Source organism: Andrographis paniculata, unplaced genomic scaffold (genome assembly GCF_009805555.1).
Source record: "Andrographis paniculata isolate CXL003 unplaced genomic scaffold, ASM980555v1 Contig80END, whole genome shotgun sequence".
Taxonomy (NCBI): Eukaryota; Viridiplantae; Streptophyta; class Magnoliopsida; order Lamiales; family Acanthaceae; genus Andrographis; species Andrographis paniculata.
Window position 1 is genome coordinate 3,450,743 of NW_026137618.1, and position 12,604 is coordinate 3,463,346.

Below are 12,604 nucleotides of genomic sequence, written 5' to 3' on the forward strand. Positions count from 1 at the left end.
CCGCTGCCTTCAATGGTCTCTCTTTTTCTTGCCGTAATATTTTATATTCTGGGCCGAGCTCTAGGGTCCAAAATCAGGGCTCAGCAACTTACCCCTTTCCCGCTCATCTCTCTTACTGTGAAATATTACTGTAGCAATGTCATTGTTTCATTATTTGAGGCATCAAGAGTAATCATCATGCTATTACCCATAGCTTCAGGGTTCATAAACACCCTAATACAACATCTCTCTCACTCTTACTTCACTTTTTTTTTTTTTTTCCACAAAATTCATCAAGAAAATATCCATGATCAAAATTCCCTTACCACTTTTCTTATAAACCCCTTTCTTCATCTCATTTAGCAATGGGAGTTGTACATGTCATTCCTATTGACGGTTCTTGCCCCGAACCTGCCTTTGGGTCTTCTAGGGCCCTCATCTACACCGTTTGCCTTTTTTTTTTTTTTTTTTTTTTTTTTACGGTGGATGTTGTTGCTCCGGTAGTGGTGTTTCTGGAAAATGGCTACTGCCTTGTCATTCAAAACCCTGATATCAATCCGGTGCACCATAAAAACAACTTTTCTGATCCTAAACCCATCTTCCATGTCTGGCGCGGTCGTATGGGAAACAAGTATGGTGAGCAATGGCGGCACCAAAGGTTGGACAAAGCCAGTCTCTTCTCCACCTATGTCTTCAACCTCCGAGATTTAATTCTTCTTGGGATGCTTACATTTGGAGACCCAAAAGTAAGCATCTTTTTGCTGCCTTTTGGTCCGATTACGCCAAACTTGCTAAATATGGCCATAATAGCCCATCTCCTGATCGTGGGCAAAAATCCTGTGGTTGGGACCCTGGACACATAGGAGCCTCCATTGGACCACCCAGGTTGGGCTCTAGGCAAGCAGAGGCCGAAGATTACAACTTGGGGTGTCTAAAAGGCCAGACATTGTGGCCAGCCGAACTCAGAAGCGACCGATGAAGAGCATGTGGCCTTTATCTTTTTTTGGCTTTACAGGTATGTCGTCTGCCCCTCCTTCATCTTTCGCACACTTGGATATTTCTATCTATTTGGCCATGGATTGATTTTGGTCTATTGGCACTTTATTCTTGTTTAACCTTTTCTAATGTCTTTACAAAGTTAGTGTTGACCTGTCCAGCCAAGCCAAGCTCAATACTGGTTGTCCGGGCTCTTTTTGGTTTGTGAAACTCTTATTCTGTTTGTATTTTCACCCAATATTTTTCAGCCGCCTATCTCCCTTTCCTGACCCAAGTTGAATGCTTGGCTTATCACTCCTCCAATTCTGCTCTGAACAAAACCACTTTCGTCTTCCTCTTGCCACCATTCAGTCCATCCTTAAATTTGATTCATCCAATATCCAATACTACCCATATCAAAATTATGTCATCTATGCCACCTTTCTGTTATAGTTCTCTCTTGTGGATGATTTTCCTTATCCTCTTTCTTTTCCTCTTCTTCACCCAACCTACGTTAATTCCTAGGATTCTACCCTCAAACCAAGGTCGCTCTTCGTCAGTGAGAAGTTGGAGAAGGGAAAAAAAGCTTATGTCGTCTTCCATTGCCAACTCTAGTACCTGGCTTGCCAATTCAGTTGCTGTCAGGTCTTTCCAGACCCTGTCTCTTATCCTCACTTTATCTCCATCACCCCAGAGGGTCTGGCTCGATCTCATCAAATAAAATCCTACATCGACCTCCTATCAGCCTATACTACCTCCTACTTATACACCCATTTCAAACTCTCCCCCGAATCAATCAAAGGTTTTAAGAAATGGTGGGGCCTCGTCTAGGCCGTCATAGGGCGACTAATCGAAGACTGTGTGCGGATCCTTTCCCCTCCACCATTGTTGGCCTAGAGTCCCAGCCTGTCTTAACCAATTTGCGGGAACCCGCTCCACCAAAGCGCAAGGCTGCGATAGGGCAAAGGGCAAGTTCCAGTGCTCCGAAGAGAAAGAAGGCCTCTGAGCCTTCTTAATCAGTAGCTGGCCCGCCAACCACCAACTCATCACCCGAGAAATACCTAGTATCCTCTCCAATAGACACTACCTGGCTCCCAATCAGCCTGCGACGGACGCTCCCTATAGCTCTTAGTAACATCCCATATTTTTTTTAAGATCGTCTTTAAAATATAACTTATTCTTACATTGTTATTTCTGTATAGTTGGCATTGTTGATTCTTCTATTGGACCGATTGTCCTCAAGTTGAATCCAGACACTACATTGCCAACCATCACACCAACTGTCTAGGAAGGTGCCAAAACTCTGCTACTCTGACCAACCTTCTGACCAACCCAATTCACAATCCTTATGTTTCTCACCCTACACCACCTTTCGTAGCCGATCAAGGGGCTACACCCCTGTTTTCGGGCGACCTCCAGGTACTATAATCCTTTACTTTGTTTAGAATGAGTTATTATCTTTGTCTTTGACTTTTATTTTATTTGTCTTTATTAGGCCCCCAAAACTGACAGGGTCGACATTACTCTTGCTTTTTGTCCCCCAAAGAGACTAGTCGGTAAACGGCCAATGTGAGGAGGCACCGGTTGTGAGGCAAGGCTCTGCAGAGCAGTTTTTCATCTCTTTTAGTTGGCCACTCCATTCGCTCCATCAAATTATTTTGACCGCGAGTCGGTGGCTCCGGGGGAAGAAGTTTTTGTAAGCATTTTCCGTTGTTTGTCATTTTAATCTCTTTTGCAAATACTAACTTCCATTTATTTTGGGAATCAAACCACCAATCCTTGCCACCACTGAAGCACAAGTTGGCGATTCTCCGACTACACTCACACTGCCCGACATACTAATTGTAGTGGCCTGTGAAGATCTAAGTTGGGCCACGTAAACATCTTTCATCACTTAACTATTGATCACTAATTTCCATACTCTTAACCCGATTTTTTTTATAAGGCCAAGAAGACTTAGAACCCTTTTCCTTCTTTTCTCTACCCGACTACATTGGAAGGGTCCTATCCATCTACACTTCAAAAACCCTTGGCTAACATGACTGATAACTTCAAATAATAACATATTTATCGCTGATAAAACTTTGTATTTATTGAATTTTATATGATAACCATTACAATATCTTATTTATGGCATACTTTATAGATATGTTTCGCTTAATATGATCCAAAGCTGCTTGTAAAGATTAATGATGTTTTTCGCCTTTTTTAGTGACGTTCTAGCTCATAAATGCCTAAGTATGATGAGACGAGTGAGGGTGCAGCCAACTATGGCAAGAAATGCTCTTTTTGCTTGCGCCCGAGCTTGCCGGCCAGGTGTCCACTGCTGACGAGTGACAATCCAGAAGTTTTGAGAAACGATTAAGTGTAGATCTCCCAACGGTCAACAATCTATTACTGGCCAACAACGATAGTCTCGCTTGAGCTGTGCCAATGCCCTCCAGCCAAGTCAAGTAGGAAGGCAAGAGAGGAATATCTGTACCCAGCTGATATAGTCCCGCAGACGAGCAAGCAAGCTAGGAGTTAGGGCAGTTCCAACTGCTCAACCAACTAACTGCTTAACTGCCTAACGGTTGCAACAACATCTCAACTGCTACTCTGTAATCGCACAACTTCCACCAACTGTCGTCCCATAAAATCTATAAATAGGGCCATATTTTATTTGTATCATATCATTCACTATGTGATAAACTTCTTGCTTTTACTATGTCGATTTCCTGGTAGCTCTATTCCTGTAACAGAGTTCTCTTAGTTAGAGAGGAGGTCAGGGAAGTGGAGATTCTCTCGTACCCTAAATGCCCAGTTTTAAGTTACTTTCTAGGCAGATTTACAGCTTTTATTTATCCCTTTGTAATGTAGATTTAAATTTTTCCTGGTGTTAATTTAATATCAAGATTTCTTTATCTTCAAATTCATTCCCAATTTCAAGCTTGTATTTGATTGTATAAATATGAAATTTACTCATTGTGGAAAGTTCTTCAGAAGAATTGATTATTAAAGTCTAATCTCGTGTCATATTCATTAACAAATTTTATGTAGTTCAATGTAGCTAAGTACGCGGGAGCCTTGTCGACCTGCTTAATTACCGTTCTGAATTAAATTTTGACTAAAGAGAGGTGTTCGATGGGTAAAGCCACTAATGAAACAGATTTTGGAATGATTAATTGGAACAGACGCTTGTTTATCGGGACTAAAAAATGTCTAGTGACAGTAGCTTTTCTTACTTATAATATTCTGAATCTGGGTATCATTGAAGTTTTGTTGTAAATCCCTGAAGGTCAAGTACGAGCGAGTCAAATTCTGGTTTAAATGAACAAGTATGATCACATTCATTACTTCTGTCATTTCGCTTTATATATATGTGTGTGTGTTTCACTATTTTACTTTCATCTATGAAATCTAGCCATTTCGAAACGCACATATCACACATAAACATCTCTATACAATCTTATCGATGTTATTAATATCGCTCATTTACTCACTTACACTAACGTACGCCGCTCGCCGGTCAAGCTCACGTATATATATACCGCTCACCTACCACCCCTACCGCTCTGCTCACTAGCACACTCACAGCACCCGCTGCTCGTAAACTCCGCTTTCCGCTCATTTTTCTACTGTTTTGTTTACATTCCTGCACTTTATAACTTTTGGCTCGCTCACCAGAGAACCACCGTTTATCACTTTTCTGAAGTAGTCAGACTCAATAAATATTTTTTGATTCAATTTTGTGACTTAAAATTCTTGTGTTCGACCTAAAAATTCACCGGTCAAAGAGTAATGGTGGGACAAAAAATAACTAATTTTGTTGTAATTGGACTAAAATTGATGATTTTTTAATAATGAGCCTAAAATTGATTGTTTTTCTTCTTATTGGGATTAGTTTTGATTTTTTTTTTCCTATTTATATATAAAAAGGTAATATGTTTGACTTTATTTAAAAAGAATTAAAATCATATGCCAAAAATAAAGTTGTGTGAGCCCATCGGCCAAGTTAAATCAAAATAAATAGAGCAAAAATTATTATTATTTTATTTATTGGAAAGATCTAGGATTTTTTTATATATATAAATAAATAAATAGTTCGCCACAATAAATGCCGAGCATACCCGGGGGATTGAACGTAAAACAAATAGTGACAGACCAGTGTCCAACATTTCTGTTTTCTGAGAGAGAAGAGGCTCCTCCTTTGCAGTATAGTCCAAACCACTCGAACCACTCGAAGAGAGGAAAACCAGCAACAAATTAGCACGCCATGGTGCGATATCTCCGAACGTGATCAGCAGCACCTGTGGAATAGAGAATACCAAAACATAAAGTTTTAATCTTAGCAATTGAGATATCTGGGACAAGGGAAAAATTCTTGTAAGCTCCTTTTTTACGAGCAGTCCAAATTGTTCGTATGGAGTATCTTTTTATATTTGGCCAATATATATATATACATAGATTATATCTTTTACGTTTGGTAATTTATTATATATTTTTGGATAGTGTTTATTTTAGGTAGGAGATAAGCATTTTAGTTACTGAAGATATTTGATGATTTGAATCTTGATCTCGAAGTTTTGGCTTGATATATGTATTGTATCATACAGTGAAAATCGACAGAGAGAAACAAAGGGGAATACAGATATAGAGTTTTTTTTTTTCGAATTTGAAATTCTTTATGGTATTAGAGCCATATGGCAAATGAGAAATTGAGTCCTCTGTATTATCTACCGAACAATGACAATCCAGGATTGTTAATCACTCACGTGCAATTGAAAGAGAATAATTTCGATGAATGGGTGCGTGCGATCCAAAACGCTCTTAAGGCCAAAAAGAAGTTAGGGTTCATCGATGAAACCATAACCAAACCTACAGAAGAAAAGAATTCCAGAGACTTGGAGGAATGGGAACCGGTGAATGCGATGCTTATCGCATGGATCTTGATATGATTGAGCTGACGCTTCGCTCGACCGTGACCAGCTGAAGACGGAAAAAAAGCTATGGGGAGAACTGTCTAAACGGTTTATAGAAAATAACAGTGTGCGTGTACAAAAAATAAAGGCGGCTTTGATGGAATTGCGACAACGTGGAACACCAGTAGTGAGTTATTTTAGCCACAATTGAAAAAGCTATGGGACGAACTTGCAGATTATTATCAGATTCCAAGATGCAGTTGTGGTGGGTGCACTTGTGGAGGATGCACATGTGATTTGGAGAAGAGATTTGGCCAGAAACGAGAGGAAGAGAAGTTGCACCAATTTCTGGCTGGATTGGATGAGGCTTTCGAAACAGTGCGCATCCAACATTCTCTCGTGGGAACCATTGCCATCTGTCGGGGGCGCATATGCGAAGGTTTTCCAAGAAGAGAGAATGAAGAACAATTTTAAAATCCGAGAAGAAGGTGGAGAACAAATGGCCTTGGCTGTTCAATTGATTGGTGCAATGGGTCAAAAACTTAGCACGGACAACAGGGAGAGGAACCATAATTTACTTTGCACTCATTGTTCCAAGACGGGACATGAGATTAATGATTGCTTTCAACTTAACGGCTACTCAGATTGGTATGCCGAGCGTTAGAAACAGAGAAACCCAAGGTTAGATCGCCAAGGAGTAATAGATTATTATCGGTTTCACAATTGGTCAACAAGAAGAATTATGATGTGTTGTTTACGTACACTATGTGTGTAATGCAGGACCCCAATACAAGGATGGAGATTGGGCGTTTGGGAAAGAGAATTGAAGGACTATATTATTTGGACTCTAGGGTAGAAATAAAAGCTTGCAAGGTTGATAGTAAAATATCATTTTAAGTTTGGCATCAACGTCTTGGCCATCATTCACCAAAGATTTTAGATTTATTGCCTAGTGTTAGTAGTTTTGATAAATCAAATGATATTTGTGATGAGTGTATGCAAGCCAAACAGACAAGGGAAATTTTTCCCGACAGTGATAATAACGCCTCTGAGATTTTTGAGTTAAATCATTGTGATGTCTGGGGTCCGTATAGGACTAAATCCTCTACTGGTTGTTCTTATTTCTTGAAAGTTGTTGATGATTTTTCACGATGTGTTTGGGTATTTTTATTGGAAAATAAATATGAAGTGAGCCGGATTTTGAAGAATTTTAAAGGTATGGTGAAGCGACAATTTTCTAAAGACGTGCGAATTGTGAGGTATGATAACGGTACTGAATTTGTCTGTTTGAAAGATTTTTTTGCTAAGAATGGGATCATTCATCAAACCTCATGCTTAGGTACGCCTCAACAGAATAGCAGGGTAGAGCGTAAACATCGTCATATACTCAATGTAGGTCGTGCACTTCGATTTCAGTCTAATTTTCCGATTGATTTTTGAGGTGATTGTTTTGACAGCCGGATATCTAATTAATTGAACTCCAAGTAAGGTTCTTGGAGGTAAAATGCCATTGAATGTTTGTTTAGGATAGTTCCGGATTATGCTCATCTGAGAGTCTTTGGATGTTTATGTTTTGCTAAGGATTTGAATCGAAGTCACAATAAATTTGCGAGTCGGAGTAGGCGGTACATGTTCGCTGGCTACCCATTTGGCAAGAAAGGATGGAAGTTATATGATTTGGCGACCTATGAGTATTTTGTGTCGCGTGATGTCATTTTATCAGAGCAAAGCTTTCCTTTTTCGCAGGTGACTTTGGATAGTCGAACAAGTGAGAATTATGTTGTTCCTTTTGTTGCACAACCTAATGAAATATCGGGAATACATGAGGAAACTATTATTGATGACTCAAGCCCTGAGTTGATTCTAGCAGCAACCACTAGAGAGACGTTCTAGCCAATTGTGATGAATTCTGACGAACCAGTTTCAGTTCTTAACGATTCAATAAGTGGAAGTGTTCCGTCAACTTTGGCTTCTGAAGATTCGATGCCTAGCTCTAGGGGTAACCCTCCAAATGAGAAGATTGATCAACCAGTGCACAATCCGCAGCAAGAGGAGATTCTCGGACGGGGTCTGCGCGCTAAATATCCTTTAAGTCGACTGAAGGATTTCCTTGTTGGCAATGTATCAAATGAGGTGCGATCTAAAAATGACGCAAATAAGCCTTATTCTTTATCTAAGTTCTTGGGATATGCAAATTTTTCTGGGCAGCATCGCTCTTTTCTAACAGCTCTTAGGAGTGAATCTGAACCCCAAAATTATCGTGATACAGTGACTAAGCCCGTGTGGCATGAAATGATGTGTATGGAGATACAAGCTTTAGAACGCAATTAGACTTGGACCATTGAGCACTTGCCTCATGGAAAAAGAGCAATTGGTTGTAAGTGGGTCTATAAGATCAAATATAAGTCTAATGGGACGGTCGAACGACATAAAGCTCGGTGGGTAATTTTGGGCAACAATCAACGTGAGGGTATTGATTATCATGAAACATTTGTGCCCGTTGCAAAGATGGTGACTATGCGGGTTACGTTGTCTGTGGCTGTGGGTCGCGGTTGGTATGTAGACCAAATGGATGTGCATAATGCTTTTCTTCATGGAGATTTGGAGGAAGAAGTATACATGCGGCTCCCGCCTAGCTTTGTATCTTCCCATCCTGATCAGGTATGTCGCTTGCGTAAATCCTTGTATGGCTTGCGTCAAGCGCCTCACTGTTGGTTTGGGAAATTGAGTAATGCATTGCGTCGCTATGGCTTCGTTCAATCATACGCAGATTATTCTCTTTTTACTTATACGAGACCAAATGTTCAGCTTTGGGTTTTAATTTATGTTGATGATTTGGTTGTAGGTGGAAATAATTGGAGCGCCTTAGTTCATTTCAAGAATTATCTGAGTCGATGCTTTAACATGAAAGACTTAGGTGATCTGAAGTATTTTTTGGGGATTGAGGTTGCTCGCAATAAGACAGGCATTTATTCGTGTCAGCGTAAGTATGCGCTCGACATTATTGGAGAGACTGATCTGTTGGGGGCACGCCCTTCCAAGTTTTCTATAGAACAGAATCATCGTTTAGCTATTACAACAAGTGCCCCTCTGTGTGATGCTGGAGCATTCCGAAGATTGGTTGATCGTCTAATTTATTTGACTATTACTCATTCAGAGCTCTCTTATTGTGTATATATTTTAGCTCAATTTATGCAGGCACCCTTGGAGATTCATTGGGATGTTGCATTGCATGTAGTACGCTATTTGAAAGGATGTCTTGGACGAGGTATTCTGCTCCGTTCTGCTTGTGATTTGCGTTTACAAGCATATTGTGATTCTGATTGGGCAAGCTGTCCAATGACTCGACGCTCGCTTTCTGGATATTTTATTCTTTTGGGATCTTCTCCTATTTCTTGGAAGACAAAGAAGCAGGCTGTTGTATCTCGTTCTTCGGCTGAGGTAGAGTATCGTGCTATGGCGGTTACTATTTGCGAATTGACATGGCTTCGAAGCTTGCTTCGCGATTTTGGTGTTGATCACATATATCCGGTGTGTCTTCATTATGATAGCTAGTCGGCCTTGTATATTGTTGCGAATCCTGTGTTCCATGAGCGCACCAAGCACATCGAAATTGATTGTCATTTCGTGCGGGATGCGCTTCTCCGTGGACTCATTGTGACTCGATTTGTACGCAGTGCTGATCAATTGGCTGATCTGTTCACCAAGGCACTCGGTTCAACTCCGTTTGAGATTCTATTGCGCAAGTTGGGTGTTTGTGATCTTCACACGCCAACTTTGAGGGGAGGTGTTCGTATGGAGTATCTTTTTATATTTGGCCAATATATATATACATAGATTGTATCTTTTATGTTTGGTAATTTATTTTATATTTTTGGATAGTATTTATTTTAAGTAGGAGATAAGTATTTTAGTTACTGAAGATATTGGATGATTTGAATCTTGATCTCGAAGTCTTGGCTTGATATATGTATTGTATCATACAGTGAAAATCGGCAGAGAGAAGCAAAGGGAAATACAGATATAGAGTGTTTTTTTTCCCGAATTTGAAATTATTTACAAATATAGTAGACATGTGGCTGCAACAGTAGCAAGCGAGAGGAAAAGACGATAAGGCTGCTTGTGCTTTAAAGTCTGCATCCAAGTGATGACTTGTTCAATGGAATAGGGCCGCCCTGGTACAGCAAGCCACGAGCAGATTGCATTCCATACTTTTTAGGAGAAGGAACACTGGAAGAACAGATATTGAAGATCTTCATTTTGTTCTTTACAAAGGATACAAATCGTGTCAATGTCGAGGAAGGTGAAGCAATCCTTTGTTTTTAATTTTCCATGGGCCGCAAGCCACAGCATAAATATATTCTTGGGCAAAGCAGGGCTGTTCCAGATGTTCGCAGCATACCAGTTGCTACCCAGCAATCTGAAGAGAGAATAGAGGGATTTAGATATCTAAGTTTTTACAAAGTAGAAATCTGAAATTTTTAGATTGTCCCTCCCATAAATTGCACTGTGTTAAAATAGCGGGTGTGCATCCATTTAACCCACAAGGACTTTATCCGTGTGAAGCCTCCAAATATATTTTGCAAGCGAGAATTAAGTTCCATTCCAGAAGAGAACGAAGCCCAAGCCCCCTTCATGTTTAGGGGAGCAGATAAGATTCCATGCCACAGCTGCCGATTTCTTTTGCCAAGGAAATGATCGACAAAGTTTGGAAATATAATGAATAACGGTCAGAGGCATCGGAAAGATAGAAAGCCAAAAGCAAATAATCCCTTGGATAATTGATCGGATAAGCTCCAATCGCCCCGCATAAGAAATATTGCAACCATTCCAAGTCCGAATGTGTTTTGCAATTGAAGAAATTAAACCATCAAAGTGGGTAGCTTTCGGCTTACCGGGGCCAATGCGCACACCAAAATATTTAAAGGGATGGAGCCCTTAGAGAATCCCGTGGTCTCCATTAGAGAATCAGCCATATCCGCAGCCAAACCCACCATAAATACATTAGATTTTGTGATGTTCAGCTTGAGGCCAAAGACTTTCCCAAAGCTGGAAATGCGGTACGTAAGAATCCGTACCAAATGATGATCTCTCTGAGAGAGGATAATAATATCATCCACAAAGGCTAGATGTGTGATTTTGAGGTCCGTACAACCTGGGTGAGACTTCATCTCACGAAGGTGGCTTTGGGATTTAAGAAGCCTCGAGAATTATTCCATACAGACGAATAAAAGGTAGGGAGATAGTGAATCCCCTTGTCGTAAGCCTTTTCTTCGTTGAAAGAGACCATATGAGGCGCCATTAATCATCAAATAGACGGACACCATAGAGACACATTCCAAAATCAAATTCACAAGATGCCTCGGAAAATCCAAATCAATGAGGAGCTTGTAGAGGAAGTTCCATGAAACATAATCGAACGCTTTGCAAAGATCCAACTTGATTATACATCGCGGGGAGCACCTCTTTCTCGTGTAATGCAGAGCCAACTTTAATCGATTGGCATGGATTTTTTATATCGCCTTATATATGAATTTGCAGCTGGCGATTGGCCGGAAATCACCCTCACTTGCAGCGATGAAGAAACCCGAGGAGTACCCGCTCTCCCGGGAGATTTGTTAATGCCCATATAGATGTGGGATGTAACTAATGGTAATTTAAGGAATGTCGTGTTGTAGTTAAAAATGTTATCAAATAATATATTTTTCTCATGATAATCGATGAGTGTGGGTTGAACTCGGGGCATTAATATTGAAGAAAAACTTGAGGCGAATAAATATATACGTTTATGAAATCGAGAATGAAATTGAGTTGCATTAAAATGAATAATTTAAATCGCAAAATATATATTTATGTAACATATATGAAGGGAAGAAGGATGGGTGATTGAAGTGAAAAATGATCGCGTGGCATATTCAAGGTTCGTGATATCGCAATGGTGGCAATGGATGGGATGTTTAATAGTGAGCATTGAGGATACATATATAATACTCCCTCCGTCCCACATACCGTGTCTGCTACACCGTAGACAAGGTATTTTAGGAGGAGTATAATTAGTAAATAATTAAGAATGTATTAGTGAAAATAATTATCCTATAATATAAATAATTATAAATTAAGATCAAGATAACTAATTAGTTTAATTAAAACAAAAAGAAAAAATTAAAATTTTATATGAGATTAAAGTGTATAATCATATTTCAACAAAAGGAAAGTGACATGGAATGTGGGACGGACAGAAACGGCAACGTGGACATGGTATGTGGGACGGAGGGAGTATTATGGAATGAAGAAAGCAAGTGGTGATTCGGTGAAGTCAGAGTATTTTTGTGATATATGTATATACTTTGTACGATAGAGTGTTGCGTGTAAATGATCGCATAAGATTTGACTGCTAAGCGTGTCGCATTCACAATGCTTTACTAGGCCTAGAGGTAATAGTTGAAACGACAAACTAATTCGTTAATTCTTGAGCTAATGACCCATTTTTTAAGCCATTATTATATGTCATGTGAGTCATTCTCCTCGACACCATGACTAATTAATTAAAAAGATTAGTTTACTCCCTACCTACTGCCAAATATTCTAAGCCAAATTGCGATCAAGGAATCGCTTTCGCGATGGGTCCTGGATCAACCTATTAGTGTGGAATCCAAGCTAATTTTATTTGAAGAAAAATGATACTTTATTATGTCAAGAATTGAACATTGCATATTTGAAGAAAAATGATACTTTATTATGTCAAGAAT

General features: G+C 39.7%; 1 long non-coding RNA gene across 2 annotated transcripts; it reads left to right on the forward strand.

Moving 5' to 3' along the window:
* The first annotated feature begins 466 nt into the window (after window positions 1–466).
* On the forward strand, window positions 467–3,873 carry LOC127240828 (uncharacterized). Of its 2 annotated transcripts, none has more exons than XR_007836368.1 (3): window positions 467–2,373; window positions 2,450–2,830; window positions 3,167–3,873. It is a non-coding gene; the product is annotated as an uncharacterized LOC127240828 (long non-coding RNA). The 2 variants fall into 2 exon arrangements; XR_007836367.1 differs by having other exon boundaries at window positions 478–2,373; window positions 2,450–2,650; window positions 3,167–3,869.
* Window positions 3,874–12,604: the final 8,731 nt, after the last annotated feature.